Raw genomic sequence first — 14,240 nt, 5'->3', positions numbered from 1 at the left:
GGGTGCTCCAATGCCCAGCCTGATACGGCCTCCAGCAGGGATGACAAACTACTTGCTGGTGCGTTAGGCGGTCGGTACACCAACCAAATTGCCAAACTCTCATCAGCCTTCAGCATCAGACTGACACACTGAACGCCCACGATCTCCACTGATGGAAGCACCCTGAAGGAGTAAGCCTCCCGAATGAAGATAGCCACTCCTCCCCCCCGCCCCCTAGTCCGTGGCTGGTGGAGGACCGAGAACCCAGGCGGGGCAAGCTGGGTGAGAGCTACCGTTTCACCCTCCCGCACCCAGGGCCCAGGTCTCGGTCACGCACGCCAGGTCAGCCCGATGTTCCAGCACAAAGTCCCGAAGGACTGTGGTCTTATTGTTAATAGACCTGGTGTTGCACAACACCAATGACGGAAGGGGGTTCTCCATCCTGGCCCCACTGCTGGCTACCATTGGGATGGGCCGTAGGCTGGAAGGGCGCCGAGCCGCTCTGTTTCTCTGCATCCTTCCCTTGAAGCCCCGCCTAGGCTCACCTAGGATTCTTATCAAGCGGCGGCCAAATCACATTTAAAATGGCTGCCCTGTAAAGCCACCCCTAGGAGGCCCTTATCCAAAATGACCCATCTGACGGGCCTCACCCAAAATGGACACATATGCCCTACCTTTTCTACATGGCTGCCCTTGCTTGCAAGACTCCACAGCTTAGAGGGAGCATTGCATGGCAGTTGTATTATTGTTATTATTTTTAATTATTATTATTATTAGGAATTTGTCATAACCACTGGGTCCCTATGGTCAAGCTGACCCCAGACTTGTCATCCTAGTGTTCTGACTCTGTACCAGGTGACCAGCTGTTGCTGCTACCTCAACTACTACAGCAAGTTTGCAATGTCTGTCCTTGAGAAGACCCAAGTGTGCCTCTGCGCCCTGGACCACCTGTCTGGCATCGGACCATTGTCCCCCAGACCGTTGGACAGATGTTGACACTCGCTCACCGGCTCCTAAGGAATCTCCTTGTCCATCACCTGTGCTTGAAAAGATTATAGAATCATAGAATGTTAGACTATGAAGAGACCTTGCAGGTCCTCTAGTCCAACCACCTGCACTCTGCAGGAGCATAGCTGAAAGATAGCCTTACAGTATTCCTTCTAATCTGAGTTTGTGTGCGCCAGCTCCCAGCCCCCCAGCCTGTCAGGAAGGATAGCTTCGTAGCAAACCAATTTATGCAGAAGCCAAATTGCTTGCTTAATAGAAACTTATTTCAACTAATTTAATCTTCTGTAAGCCCACCCCCAGAAGGCCCTTTTCTGGCCACTTAATGGGTGCCCCCTATCCTTCAAATTGGTCCCTACAGACAGACTGCGTATTTAAATATCTTTCCTGCATGGCTTAATAGTCAGTGGACCCACTGCCAACGGTGGCTGTTTGAATTGGGAACCCTAGGCAACTGACATAGGGCTTAATGTTCTAAACCACCATCAACCACCATCGGCTCACTAGGCCGGCAGCCCCCTGGCCATTAATCAAAACTGCCTAGGGCCCGTATTATTATTAGGGATTCTTTAACTGTCCTTCTTACAAAGTGGCTGCCAATTCACTCCTTCTCACACTATTTATGTGGGAGCTGCATTATAAATGCTGGCAGAGCCTCACACCTTTACCATATTATTGTCCAAAATGCCACCTCCTGAAGGCCACAGCCACAAAATGGGTGTCCTGTGATAACGTCCCCCTAAACTTGCTATCACAGGGATAAGAGTTCCTCAAAAAGGCCCTACCTCAATCCTAGCCTATGCATATTTAGGGGTCATAAAAAGCAAATAGCACCCCCTAGCCTTTTACTCAAGCTGATGCTCCCTGTGACCATTTATTTATTTATTTATTTCACACTCCAGCTGTTGGTTGCTAGGGAGGGCGGGGCCAGACAACTGTTCCCAGCCCAACCGTCACAATTTGTCTGATTTAATGGGGCTGCTGCCGCAGCTCCAATTTGAATTAGGCTATTATCCGTTAGCCGCCCTCCTGCCCTTCACCTCAGAGACCAGCTGCTCTATGATCACCCCTTATAATAAGCACAGCAGGCTGCCGCTGGGGGCCAACTAAAGCTGCCCGCTGGCCCCAGTGCCCATGTGGAAACCCTGCTGGGGGGGGGCTTAAACTACAGCTGCTGCCCGCCACCGCCTAAAGCCGCCTCCTGCCGTCTCCTCAAGCCTCCTTCAGCAGCCATGCAAAGATGCCACTGGTGAACGCCAAGGGCACAGGAAAAATGGCTGCAGGTCGCTTAAAGAGATCGCTGTGGGCTGCTGCCTCAGGAAACCGCGGATGCCACCTCTCTACCGATGAAGGGCCCAAGGGAAAAGATGCCCTGCATCGGCCGCAGCCACCTCCTCCACAAACGCCCTCGCCGCCTGTAACCACCACCAAAGATCACCAGTGCTAACCCCTGATTGCAGCCACAGCAGAAGAAAAATCAAAGTGTTGAGTAAATCCTTTATTATTATTATTATTTTCTGATCCCGATGCATTTTGCCTGTGGCTTCGTCAGGGGATCTGTCACATGAGACTGGAGACTTATACTACAATAGATCCCCTGACGAATCCGTAAATGAAATGCATTGGGATCAGGAAATAATAATAAAGGATTGACTCAACACCTTGATTTCTTCTGCTGCTGTTACTGCTGGTGTGGTGTGGCCCTTACCTCTTCACTACTTACGTTTGCATCCAGGAACCCATTTCTATGCATTTTTACTTACTCAAAGTATGTATCCGTGGCCCTAAGAACTCTGTTCATTTAGATTCTCCTGTTCCACACCAAAATTGTTTATGCAGTTGGTTGTGAACATTCAAGATGTTATGTTAATAATGATTCAATAATGCCAGGGATTAAATCTGAAAAATACCAGGGATTAAACCTGAGAGATTATGCATGCAGAGTTTGTGCTCTGCCACTGCACCATGGGCCCTCCACACATGCTTACTTCTGTGTAAACATAGTTAAATGTTTTTAGGATTGCTTTATCAGTACACAGAGGTTTTACAGATCAATTCTATAAATGTTTATCTTGAAGAAATTGTTTCTAATTTTGGTAGGATTTACTCCTGGGTAAATCTGCAAAGGATTACAGTTTTAGACAAACTGACCACAGATACTTTTCATGTTCCAACTGTAGATTTTCCAAACAGCTGATTTAGTGAACTAAAGGTCAGGCTACTGTGTAGTGAAAGGCTCCAATGTTGATTGCTTTTACAGCTTAAATAGCATTGCACCTAGACTCCAGTGGTCCAGAATTCACGATTGTTTTATGCTGAATTGAATCCTTATTTTAGTGGGCTCTGCTTCTGAATGCACTTTGCTTGTTTTCCCAGTTGAAAGTAATTTATATTGCAGCACATTGTTGGATCACTGGGCTAATAAGAAAACACTATTGACGACAAGAGTGATAGATGCAGCTGGTGTTTAGTAAGAGCAAAAGAGTTAAACTGATTGCATTTTTACAGTCAAATGCATTTTGCTGTTTATTGTTTATGTCCTGCTGTTAAGAAAACAGGTTGGTTGCATAGAGAATCTGTCATCAAGGCTGGAAACAAAAAGAGTGTGCAGCATTATTAGTTATGAATATTTCAAGGATTTGACCACCCAGATGATGATTGTGAAAGGTAGAAAACTGTTTTTGACTTTCTAGATCCAAACATTAAGGGGAAGGGATCCAATAACAAAAGGAAACACCATATCCCAAGAGGGACTTTTATGATCAGTTTGTCCAGAAAACTAATTCCAGTACGAGACAACTCCTGTTATAGATCCGAATCTTCTGCCTCACCATCTGCTATGTCTTCTGGCACCTGGAGGAATGCATGGCTCCAGCCAGGTACATATAAGTCTGGAGTCTGTTGCCACTACTGCTGTTGTGCTCTTCTCAGCAACTGCATGTAGGGAGGACAGATGGGCAGAAGTCCATTCCAGTGTTCCCTTTTTTCAGTACGGGCTCCAGGAAAGCTTTGTTGAGAAGGTGTTTGCCTGGATGTTGGTTTTAGACAGGTTGTTTTGACATTTAGTGGTTGGTTGGTTGTTTATTTTTGTGATTTTACTTTCGTTTATATTCAAAGCGCTGTTTTTTCCTTTACCACCCTAAATGACTTGGGATCAGGGTATTTGAACCAGTTTTTATTGGGGGGACCAGTTCAGGTCCTCCCAACAAGCCCTGCACTCCATGCCCCCACCTTCAGGTGGGGCAGGGTGGCAATCAGAGACAAGGCCTTTTCAGCAGTGGCACCTTGCCTGCAGAATGCCCTCCCCCTGGTGGCTCACCTGGCACCTACACTACTCTTTTAGGCAGCAAGCCAAAACATTACTTTTTACCCATGCTTTTAACTAAGGGTTGATTTTTAACATCATTTTATAGTCTACCTTCAGCCTGAGAACTGCACGAGATTCACTTTAAGCCTCTCAATGTTTTTATGCAGGGTTTTAATTAATACCTTATGGTGCTTTGTATTTTTATTATGTTTTATTTTGTAAGCTACCTCAGGCAGGTTCCCTGGAGAGACAACACAGAAATTTTCTAATTAAATAACATTTAAATTATAAAATAAACGTTTCTCTTGACATGGGAAATCTATAGAGCAGTGGCATTCAAATAGCTTGGCAGCCAAAGGTCCTGCACAGGCAGCCTAATATGCAGATTGCACTACAACGATGGCACATCACAGAAAAAGACAATAATGGGGAATTTGCTTAAAAAGGTCAGTCCATGTTTTTTTTAATGGACAGAGACCTGATGACTTTAATGACTGCATGTCTGGGACAAATGGCTCTCCCTGTTCTTGCATCTGTATTCCTTTGCCTCTTCAGCTGGTTTCCGCAATGGTATTTGCAGTCCAAGATGCAAAAACAAGGTTTGTCTTCCCTTGTGGCGCAGCATTGGACTTTGCTGTTTCTGAGAATTCCATTGCTGTGCCACAAGGGGGAACAAACCTCATTTTTACATCTTGGACTGCAACGGCCATTGTGGAAACCAGCTGAAGAGGTGAATGAGAATTCCATTGCTGTGCCACAAGGGGGAACAAACCTCATTTTTACATCTCGGACTGCAACGGCCATTGCGGAAACCAGCTGAAGAGGTGAAGGATAGAGATGCAAGAGCGGGAAGAGCCGTTTGTGCAAAAAACATCAGACAGAAATCCACAGGTGAACTCTCCCCACTATGTCAGAAAAAGCCTCAGTTAAAAAAATGTGGTAACCCAGTAGGTTTTGGACTGAGATGTCCCCGGTGAGGGAAGGCTTGATATGGAGGCCTCTGAGCCAAGCCAGTAAGAAACACTCACAGTTTAACTTGCTGAACTCTTCTCCTTCCCTAAGTTCCTGCTGTGTTTAAAATGTTTTTTTTTTTTGTGCCAGGCTCTTTGTGTCGAAACTTGAATCTCTGTTGACCAAATTAGGACTGTAAACACACAAGCTAACATGCAAAACTGACAGGTTAAGTTTCCTGTGCAAAGCCGGAAATTATTCAGTTTTGCATTCCTTGCTTTTATGTTTTCTGAAACTTTGTACACAGCTTTTGCCATTGAATACAGTATTTTAGTCCTGTGTGGAATAGCTACAGACATAATAGTCTGCATAAATTTCATAATACAACAAAATGACATGGTTGGTTTTAACAGAATTATGATTCAGTGGTTTGATTTTGTTTCATCGCACTGAACTAATTATTCATTCAGCACCATAGCTTTGTGTAAATCATGACTGTTTTAATTCCAAAAGCCCTTTTTCCCTTTTAATATAAAACCCATTATCAAAACATAGCTCAGCAAGGTGTTTGGCTTTTTAAGCATTCAATCATTGCCATTCCACAGGTCCTGTAAAACAGAGCTATTCCGCCAGGCCTTTGGTGGGTGAGGCGGTGGGTGCCTCGCTATGTTGGCCTCCCCTGCTCTAACCAGCCTCCCCTCCAATGAGTCTATGCTGTTTTGTTAAATCGATTTGTATCGTAGGCTGGGGGCTAGCCCAAGTATTACCTTGGCCCTTCCTGAGTAATACTCAGCTATATCCCTGAGATCTAGGTTTTACCATCTCACCATCATTTAGCTTTAGTTGGATTTTTTAAATTTGAACTTCAATTATATAATTTTTTAAAATGTGTTTATGGTGCATTGTACCCCACCCTGAGCCCGCTTGGAGGGGGGGGCGGGATTGAAATCTCATAAATAAATAACTACTACCATCCTGCAGAGCTGAATCTAGGAACACTACAGTCAAATCTTTATTTAGCTACAGATGTCTTGGATTGCCCATGGCAGGTCAAACTTATTCTTTCAGCATCAGTCCCACATCTGTAAAATGGGAAGGGCTCATTTAACTCCAAGACTATAGTCAAGAATGAATAAACAAATACAAAGCACTTCGTATTGTAAACATTGCATATAAATATGCTGCAGTTACATGAAAATCAAAATGTCCATATTACTGATAAATGTTGAATATTCACCTTTTATCTTTAGCTTTAGGCACATGAGGTACAAATACATTTTCTCACAGATTTTCAAAACCAAACTTCAGTCTTTAATCAGTGAAGTAAATTTACCCAATATTGGTTACTTCAATGGTGCCCAAAACCCCTGTCTGGAAATTATTCAAAACATACCTCAGTTTATTTTTAGTCTCAGTAGATGAAAGGGTTGCACCACAAGAATTCTTTATTAGACAAGTCAAAGGCCACAATCCTGACAACACTTTTGTGTTTGTGTTTAAGACTCAGTGAATAATGACAAATACTTCTGATGATACCTGTTTAAGATTGCTCCCAAAGCCAGTCTTCCATCCCCACCCCACGTAAAGTTGAAAAAAAGCAATACATTGATTTCTTGTGTGGATTTTTAGAAAAACTTGCACAAAACATGGGGGAGGGAGAAAAAGGCTATGTTGGACCAGGATTCTGGGCCAGAAACATGGGTCAGTAGAGAAGCAAATGCAGGGGGAAGTAGAGCTTACGTTCACTCTGCAGCAGTGAAGCTTGGAACTGCAAAGACAGCTGTGTTCATCCTGACCATGTGGGCTGCTTCTGGCCATTCACCAGGGAATGGAACCACAGTCTCAAAGCAAATCCCACTCATCTCTTCTTCTCATATTGCAGTTTTAGAATGCAGTCACCTTGAAAGCAAGTGCTTGCCAGCCACAATGTCACTTTTTGATGCCACTCCTCTGCTCTGGCAGGGAATTACTTCAAGGCACACCTTCTCCCCACATTCTCTACAAGTTGCAAGAGCAGTGTGAGAATCTACAGTCTTACTTACAGTCTTTGCTGGCCGCTATGATGGTGCCACCATGGACATCCAAATTTTTGGCCTTGCTTAAAGTCTAGTGCTCTGCCCCATGGCATTCTCAGAGAGCCACATATGGCTCTTCTGTAGAAGGCCATGTTTTGCTTATGAGCCATGGGTTGCTTATCCCTGTACTGTACAATCATTTAAGGCAATTAAACTGATTATATGGACTGGTTATATGGGTAATTCCAGCCAATGCAATCACCGATTGCCCTCCTCTACCTGAGTGAACATTTTTGTCCCCCATTTAATGCTACCACTAAAACTTTGGCTGCGGTCACATGAACGGTTTGTGCCGATATAGTTGTGTTATCTTTGCAGATTTAAAGAGTACGATTAGACTATGACATTCGTCTTCCATGCCCCACTCATCGGCATCCAGGTCCAGCCAGTCCTGGAAGTGGAGTTTGCTGACACCAGCGAAAGACTGGTCTTTACATATGCCAGTGCTTCCATGACACTTTTCCTGACATCTGAACCCCCCCTGTCACGAATGGATGCTAGATGGGAAGTGTGAACAGTCACTTCTGTCTAAGGGGGGGGGGTTGCCCGGTAGGGATGTGCACATATAAGCATAAGCAACCTCCATTGCCAGCAAGGGCCATGCTCCATATCTATAATGAATGGCCTCTTTGGGAATTGTAGGTTTGGCTTCAGAAAATACATACAAGATTGAGGGAAGGAGGGTGGAGAAGAGGAATCAAATGAGATTTCCTTCCCAATGCAGTATAAATGTTGAGAAATTACCATGTTAGTTGATTTTTTATTTGTTTGTTTCAACCATACACAAAGTTTCTCTTTGTCTAGAACCCTGTGTATCTAGGGGGGAAAAACATTTGTCCTTTAGGTTATAATTACTGGATATCGCTTGTGTGTTCCATTACCTGTGATTTAGTGATACACTGCTATATTGGAGTACAACAGCCTATGCCAGGTTTTCCATTATATCCCCTTTTTTGCAGGTTTATAACTCAGCAGTAAAACGTACTCTTCCAATTTGAAACTTGGCATGTCTTGATGCTGATTTTTCCCCCTGAAACCTTTGCTTTACAGAGGTAAAGAAGTAAGAATGTATCTTCATTTCCTTTGAGTAACTATAGAAGTTATTGAACAAAGTTTGAGTCCAGGGGCACCTTTAAGACCAACAAAGTTTTATTCAGTGTACAAGCTTTCACGTGCATACCTAAGGAAGTGTGTGTGCACACAAAAGCTCATATCTTGAATAAACCTTTGTTGGTCTTAAAGGTGCCCCTGGACTCAAACTTTGTTCTACTGCTTCAGACCAACACGGCTGCCCACCTGGATCTATAGAAGTTATTGTTTTTACTATTTTTTTTGCTGAGATCATTATCACAATGTGCTTTGCATCTCAGGCTGAAAAACTAATGGAAGAGGATTTTCCATGTACTGATTTCCCCCCACCCCCCAACTGGAAGTGTCTCTTTTCCTGTGCACAGAACGTGTTTAGCCTTCAATACAGTGGCAGTCATTTAACTAAACTAGTGAAGGGAACCAAGGTGTTAGTTAAATCAGAGGGTGAATACTACCTCAGTATCTGTACTGCAGATCCGGAAATGGCAGCAGGAGGCAGAGAAGGTCCTGTTTACCAAGGTTGCGATGTACTTGACAGAAGGCCATATGGTGATTAGAAATAGTGATGTTGTGAGTAGCACAGTGTTCTTTGGAGCAAGCCACTATGCAGCGTGACTTGAAAATAGTGTTCTTTGCCCAGAAGACATGGTTTTTTAAAAGTGTGCACATCCTGATGCTATCTGCTGCTGATGGTAAAGTTAATCTCTAAAAGAGTTGTTTTGTAGCATAGATGGGGACTGGCACATGAAGGGTCCTGCTTTCTGATAGGGAAAAACTTGAACAAGATTACCTTTAGGCTAAAGAACTAGAACAGAAGGGGCCGAAAGGTTATCAGCTTCCTGTCTGTCTCCGATTTCACATTCATACAAACTGTTCATACAGACCTTAAGCAATGAAATGCCACATACATAGTAATCTCTCACCTTTGTTTGCATTTAGTGTTTCAGAGTTTGAAGTTTTAGTACTGGGGTGTACTGGAAGTGGTGGCGGCTACAAGCATGGACGGCTTCAAAAGGGAATTAGATAAGCATATGGAGCAGAGGTCTATCAGTGGCTTTTACGAATAGTTGAACACAACTGGTTTGAAACCTTCATTGTCTTTATGATTCTTCTTAGCAGTGGTGCCCTGGTAAGTGAAAACAAAAGAAAAAATTCCTAAGTTATGGCTTATGTGTAAAAAAAAATACATTTTGAAAACCATGGCCAACTTATGGTCCTTCTGAATTATTTAGAAACATGTTTCTAATAATACCTAGCCTCCATCAAGTACTTTACACATGATTATTGTTTAAATTTTATTGATAAAATATTCCTTGATGTTTGACCCAAAGACAGGAATCAACTGTATTATTTGTTCCATTCCATGTATTGCAGTAGAGTGCTGGCTTTTTGCTGTGAATAAATTTGTTGTTGTCCCAGTCCATATTTTTATATGGATTGTATCAACCTCTGCCTACTAAACATATGCTTTTTAAAAATGAGGTTCCAGTGGAGTAGGGCAAGAAGTTGCAGTGACAAGGACTCTGTAGGATAAACTGGCTCATTCAGATTTCATGTAAAACCATAATTAGGATGACTGTCTGAACCTGGCCACTCACTGTTGTTGTGTTGGTTTGTCAGGGAATATAAAACCAAAATCTGAAACCATGTTTGAAGTTGGTTTATCTGAAGAAGCGTGCGTGCACAGGGAAGCCTATACCCAGAAGTAAACTTTGTTGGTCTTAAAGGTGCCACTGGATTCATACTTTGTTTTGTTAACCACAGTTAGTCTTAAATACGGTTCTGCATTCTGTACAAACATGGACATCGTAGCTTACTCCTGGCTAGGGACATATGAACACCTGCCAGTTTGGCTCATGCTCTGTTCACTGATCACAAGCAGGGACGATTTTTCGAGGACTGGTTCAGTAAGTCATCAATCTGTTTGCCGGTATTCAACATGTTGCTTCACTGTATTTATTCCTAGCCATGCATTGCGACTGAGGGGTGACATGATTGAGGTTTATAAGATTATGCATGGGAAAGAGCAGGTAGAGAAAGAGGTACTTTTCTCCCTTTCTCACAATACAAGAACTCGTGGGCACTCCATGAAATTGCTGAGCAGTCGGGTTAGAACGGATAAAAGGAAGTACTTCTTCACCCAAAGAGTGATTAACACATGGAATTCAGTGCCACAGGAAGTGGCGGCGGCTACAAGCATGGACGGCTTCAAAAGGGAATTAGATAAGCATATGGAGCAGAGGTCCATCAGTGGCTATTAGCCACAAGGTATAGATAGGGGCTCTGGGGCAAGTGATGCCCTGTCTTTTTGGTGCTTGGGGGAGTCAACAGTGGGGAGGGCTTCTAATGTCCTGGCCCCACTGGTGGACCTCCTGATGGCACTGGTATTTCTGGCCACTGTGTGACACAGAGTGTTGGACTGGATAGGCCTTTGGCCTGATCCAAGATTGGCGTCTCTTATGTTCTATGTTCTTATTGTTATGTTGTGGATTGATTGGTCACTTGGGATTCTTGTTTCAGTCCAAGTATTCCGAGTTACACATGGGGCTCCATGCAAATGGGTGAAACTGTACACTTCAGAGCTGCGATTACAAACACAGGACGTTTTTCTGTTTTGACAATAATAAGGTAGTCCTTGTGTGCAGGAGGCTCTGCATGCCTCTTAGAATTGGGGGTGTGTGGATCCGCTCCTCTATTTATCAAGCCGTGTAAAATACTTTTCTCCCCCCCCCACAATATATCTGGTTCTTTGTCTGTCATGTAGGCCTGCATCTTGAAATGCTCTGGGATAAATCCACTACTACTAAACTCAGTAAATTAAACAACTTTATCTCCAATGATAAGAAACTGGGGGGGGAGCTTTCATCAAAATGGTTCCAATTTGTTTTGGCAACAAAATTTATCACCACTTTACTCATTAAATCTGAGTGATGGCAGAGTCAGCACCAATAAAACACCACAGGAAGTGGTGGCGGCTACAAGCATGGACGGCTTCAAAAGGGAATTAGATAAGCATATGGAGCAGAGGTCTATCAGTGGCTTTTAGCCACAAGGTATAGATAGGGGCTCTGGGACAAGTGATGCTCTGTATTCTTGGTGCTTGGGGGGGGTCAACAGTGGGAGGGCTTCTAATGTCCTGGCCCCACTGGTGGACCTCCTGATGGCACTGGTATTTCTGGCCACTGTGTGACACAGAGTGTTGGACTGGATGGACCTTTGCCCTGATCCAACATTGGCGTCTCTTATGTTCTTATGTCAGATCTGGCCCTCTTAACAAATGAGTTCGACATCTGTTTTAGTACTTGCTTTGAAAGTTGTGCGTTTATATAGAACCATGAGATATTCTTTGATATACTGAGCTCAAAAACTGAGAGAAACTGCCAGTTGGATAGGTAGAAGAAGGTAAAGCAGACATCTGTTTAGGCCCATTTCTTTTTGAGCACAGTGTATGTATCATTGAAGTGATTCCAAGTGGGTGATGGGAAGATGCACTGTGTTTCTGGATCTCTAAGGTTAATATAGCAATGCTATTCTAAATATTATGGAGAAAATACATGCATGTATTAATGTGTTCATCTTTCCACAGTTACCAAACCAGAACTTCAGTGAATCTGTACCTCCAGAATTCTGTGGGGTAAGAGCTTTTCCATCCCTCTTAATGCCACATATATTATTTTGAATATCTTTTCAGAATCTTTTCCCTGCAAAATTTACTTGGGTAACACTTCTGTGTATCCAATTCAGACTGACCAGAATCTGTAGAGTGCAAAAGAGAGTAAATCCTACATTCCTGTCAGGCAAGTTTGTACAGCCATGGAAAGGCTGTAGACTTAGTCTTGGTTAATTATGTATCTGCCAACTCTGCCCAAATAGGCCCAGAGTTGAAATGGAGACTAATGTAGCACGTGGGGTGTGCCCTGAGCTGCAGTACATTCTTCTGACTTGGTGCACTTCATTGTGCTTGGCTCTAAGAGGAGCAAACTGGAGCATGTGTACTCTGTTCAACACAGCAACTATTTTCTGTCTCCTTTGCCACAGAGTCACAATACAGCATTCCTCTTTTTGGTGAGGGGAATGGTGTGAGTGGCAGAAGGAGAAGTAATAACATTGACGAAGAAAATGGGCAAGACTAGTGGATAAGGAAATTGTGTGTGTGAAATGCCAGTTATTTGCATGAATTGGGCTGCAGGATGTATGGGCTCTGATAGTATGTATCATGCACCATAAGGAGCAGGTTTCCCTGTGTTGAATTGGAAACTTTTGTATTTCTGAAAAATGTTAAAATAGCCAGCAAAAAAGTCTCCAAATTATGGTTTATGGCAATACTGCTGCCTAGAAGAATTGTTTTAATGCAAATATATTCATATTTGCATTAACTGTTTACTATGTACATTGTGACCTAAGGGTGTCAAAACATGCTCAGAATATTCATTCACTTTCAATCATGTAGCAAAACGATGATTTTGCAGGTCACATGGTAATTACCCTTCACCGATGTCATGTAATTAGCTAGTAATCTGCAAAAACATGTAATCATATGGCTCTTAGTAGGACCCTTAGACATAGCAGATCAGATTTTATGGCTGACAGAATACAGATCTTGGATAAATGAAATGACAGGTGCTTAAACCATGCTAGGAATAAGACTGAAACTTCTGTCTCTTACACTCTCCGCTTGAACATGTAGCCTTGGACTATTTCATAGCACAGGTTAGCTGACTACCCATATCCATCATAACATAGGTGTTCTTGTTTTTGTGCCCCACTTGGAGGGAAAGTTCTCTAAGAGGTGGATCGATCCCTTCCTCCTGTGCATGCCACAATGCAGATAGTACACAAGTGCTCCAGAACACCCTCTTTCCTCCTGCAGAGACAAAATGCTCCTTGGTTTACTGAGGAACTTGTAGCGATGAAACAGCTGGGCAGATGGTTCAAGCACAAGTGGAGGGAAACACAATGTGAATGCGACTGAACACATGTGAAAGTGCTTTATCGTGCCTAGTCTGTGGCAGTGATCATGGTGAAGTCCTTTTACTTCAGGCACCACAATGTCATCCAGCTGAGCTTTTCTTGGTTGTGAAGGGGCTCTTGAGGGCTCTTGAGGGCTCTCTCTTGAGAAGGTAAACCCAGAAAAGATTGTCTGTGATGCTTTTTGATGAGATCATTACCTGAATTCAGGGTAGATTTTAGTTTCTACAAGAATAGTACTTGCCATACCAGGCATATTAATGGGTATCAGCAATTTTGTGGGCTCTACCGAGCTAATTTTCTAAGTAGTTTTGTAATAATTGTTTTGTAAAAATAAATGTTCACCGTAACTTGTTTGATACTTCCTTAGAGCAGAGTAATGAAGGCATTTTTCTGCCTACAGTGTTGTTGTTTGTTAAAAAAATGTTTAAATTTCAGGACTATTTTGATGATGTCTCTTAAAAATCATTACCCCAAAGGTTTCATAGCAGTGCCAAAACATTTTAACCACGTCGTTCTGTTGAGTTTACTGTGCTTGACCTGCACCTTGTAATTCAGCTGAGACCAGGCACAAACCCAGCATGTTTCCATGCTCACTTGTGCTCATATCACCTCCTTTTTCTCTTTTCACATGGAGTTTGATTTCAAAAATTCCTAGTTTGATCAAGCTCCAGCTGACCACAGTATCTAAATACCTCGCCACGTTCGGTTTTGTTTTCCACCTTGGTTAATGGGGGAGTAAATTCAGGGGTCGTTTCGTAGGAAAAGAGCTAGGGGAACTCATTAGCATAACTCATTAGCATATGCCACACCCCCTGACATCACCGGAAGTGTGTCATAAGGCCACACCCCCTGACATCACCGGA

At 43.2% G+C, this 14,240-nt stretch overlaps 1 pseudogene; it reads left to right on the top strand.

The window, feature by feature from the left end:
• Positions 1-14,240, top strand: part of LOC107120372 — a 115,901-nt pseudogene that overhangs the window by 101,018 nt on the left and 643 nt on the right.

Source organism: Gekko japonicus, unplaced genomic scaffold (assembly GCF_001447785.1).
Source record: "Gekko japonicus isolate JY-2015 unplaced genomic scaffold, Gekko_japonicus_V1.1 scaffold288, whole genome shotgun sequence".
In the NCBI taxonomy this organism is placed as follows: Eukaryota; Metazoa; Chordata; class Lepidosauria; order Squamata; family Gekkonidae; genus Gekko; species Gekko japonicus.
The sequence above is the reverse complement of the archived record's forward strand: the minus strand, read 5'-3'. Positions and strand labels throughout refer to the sequence as shown.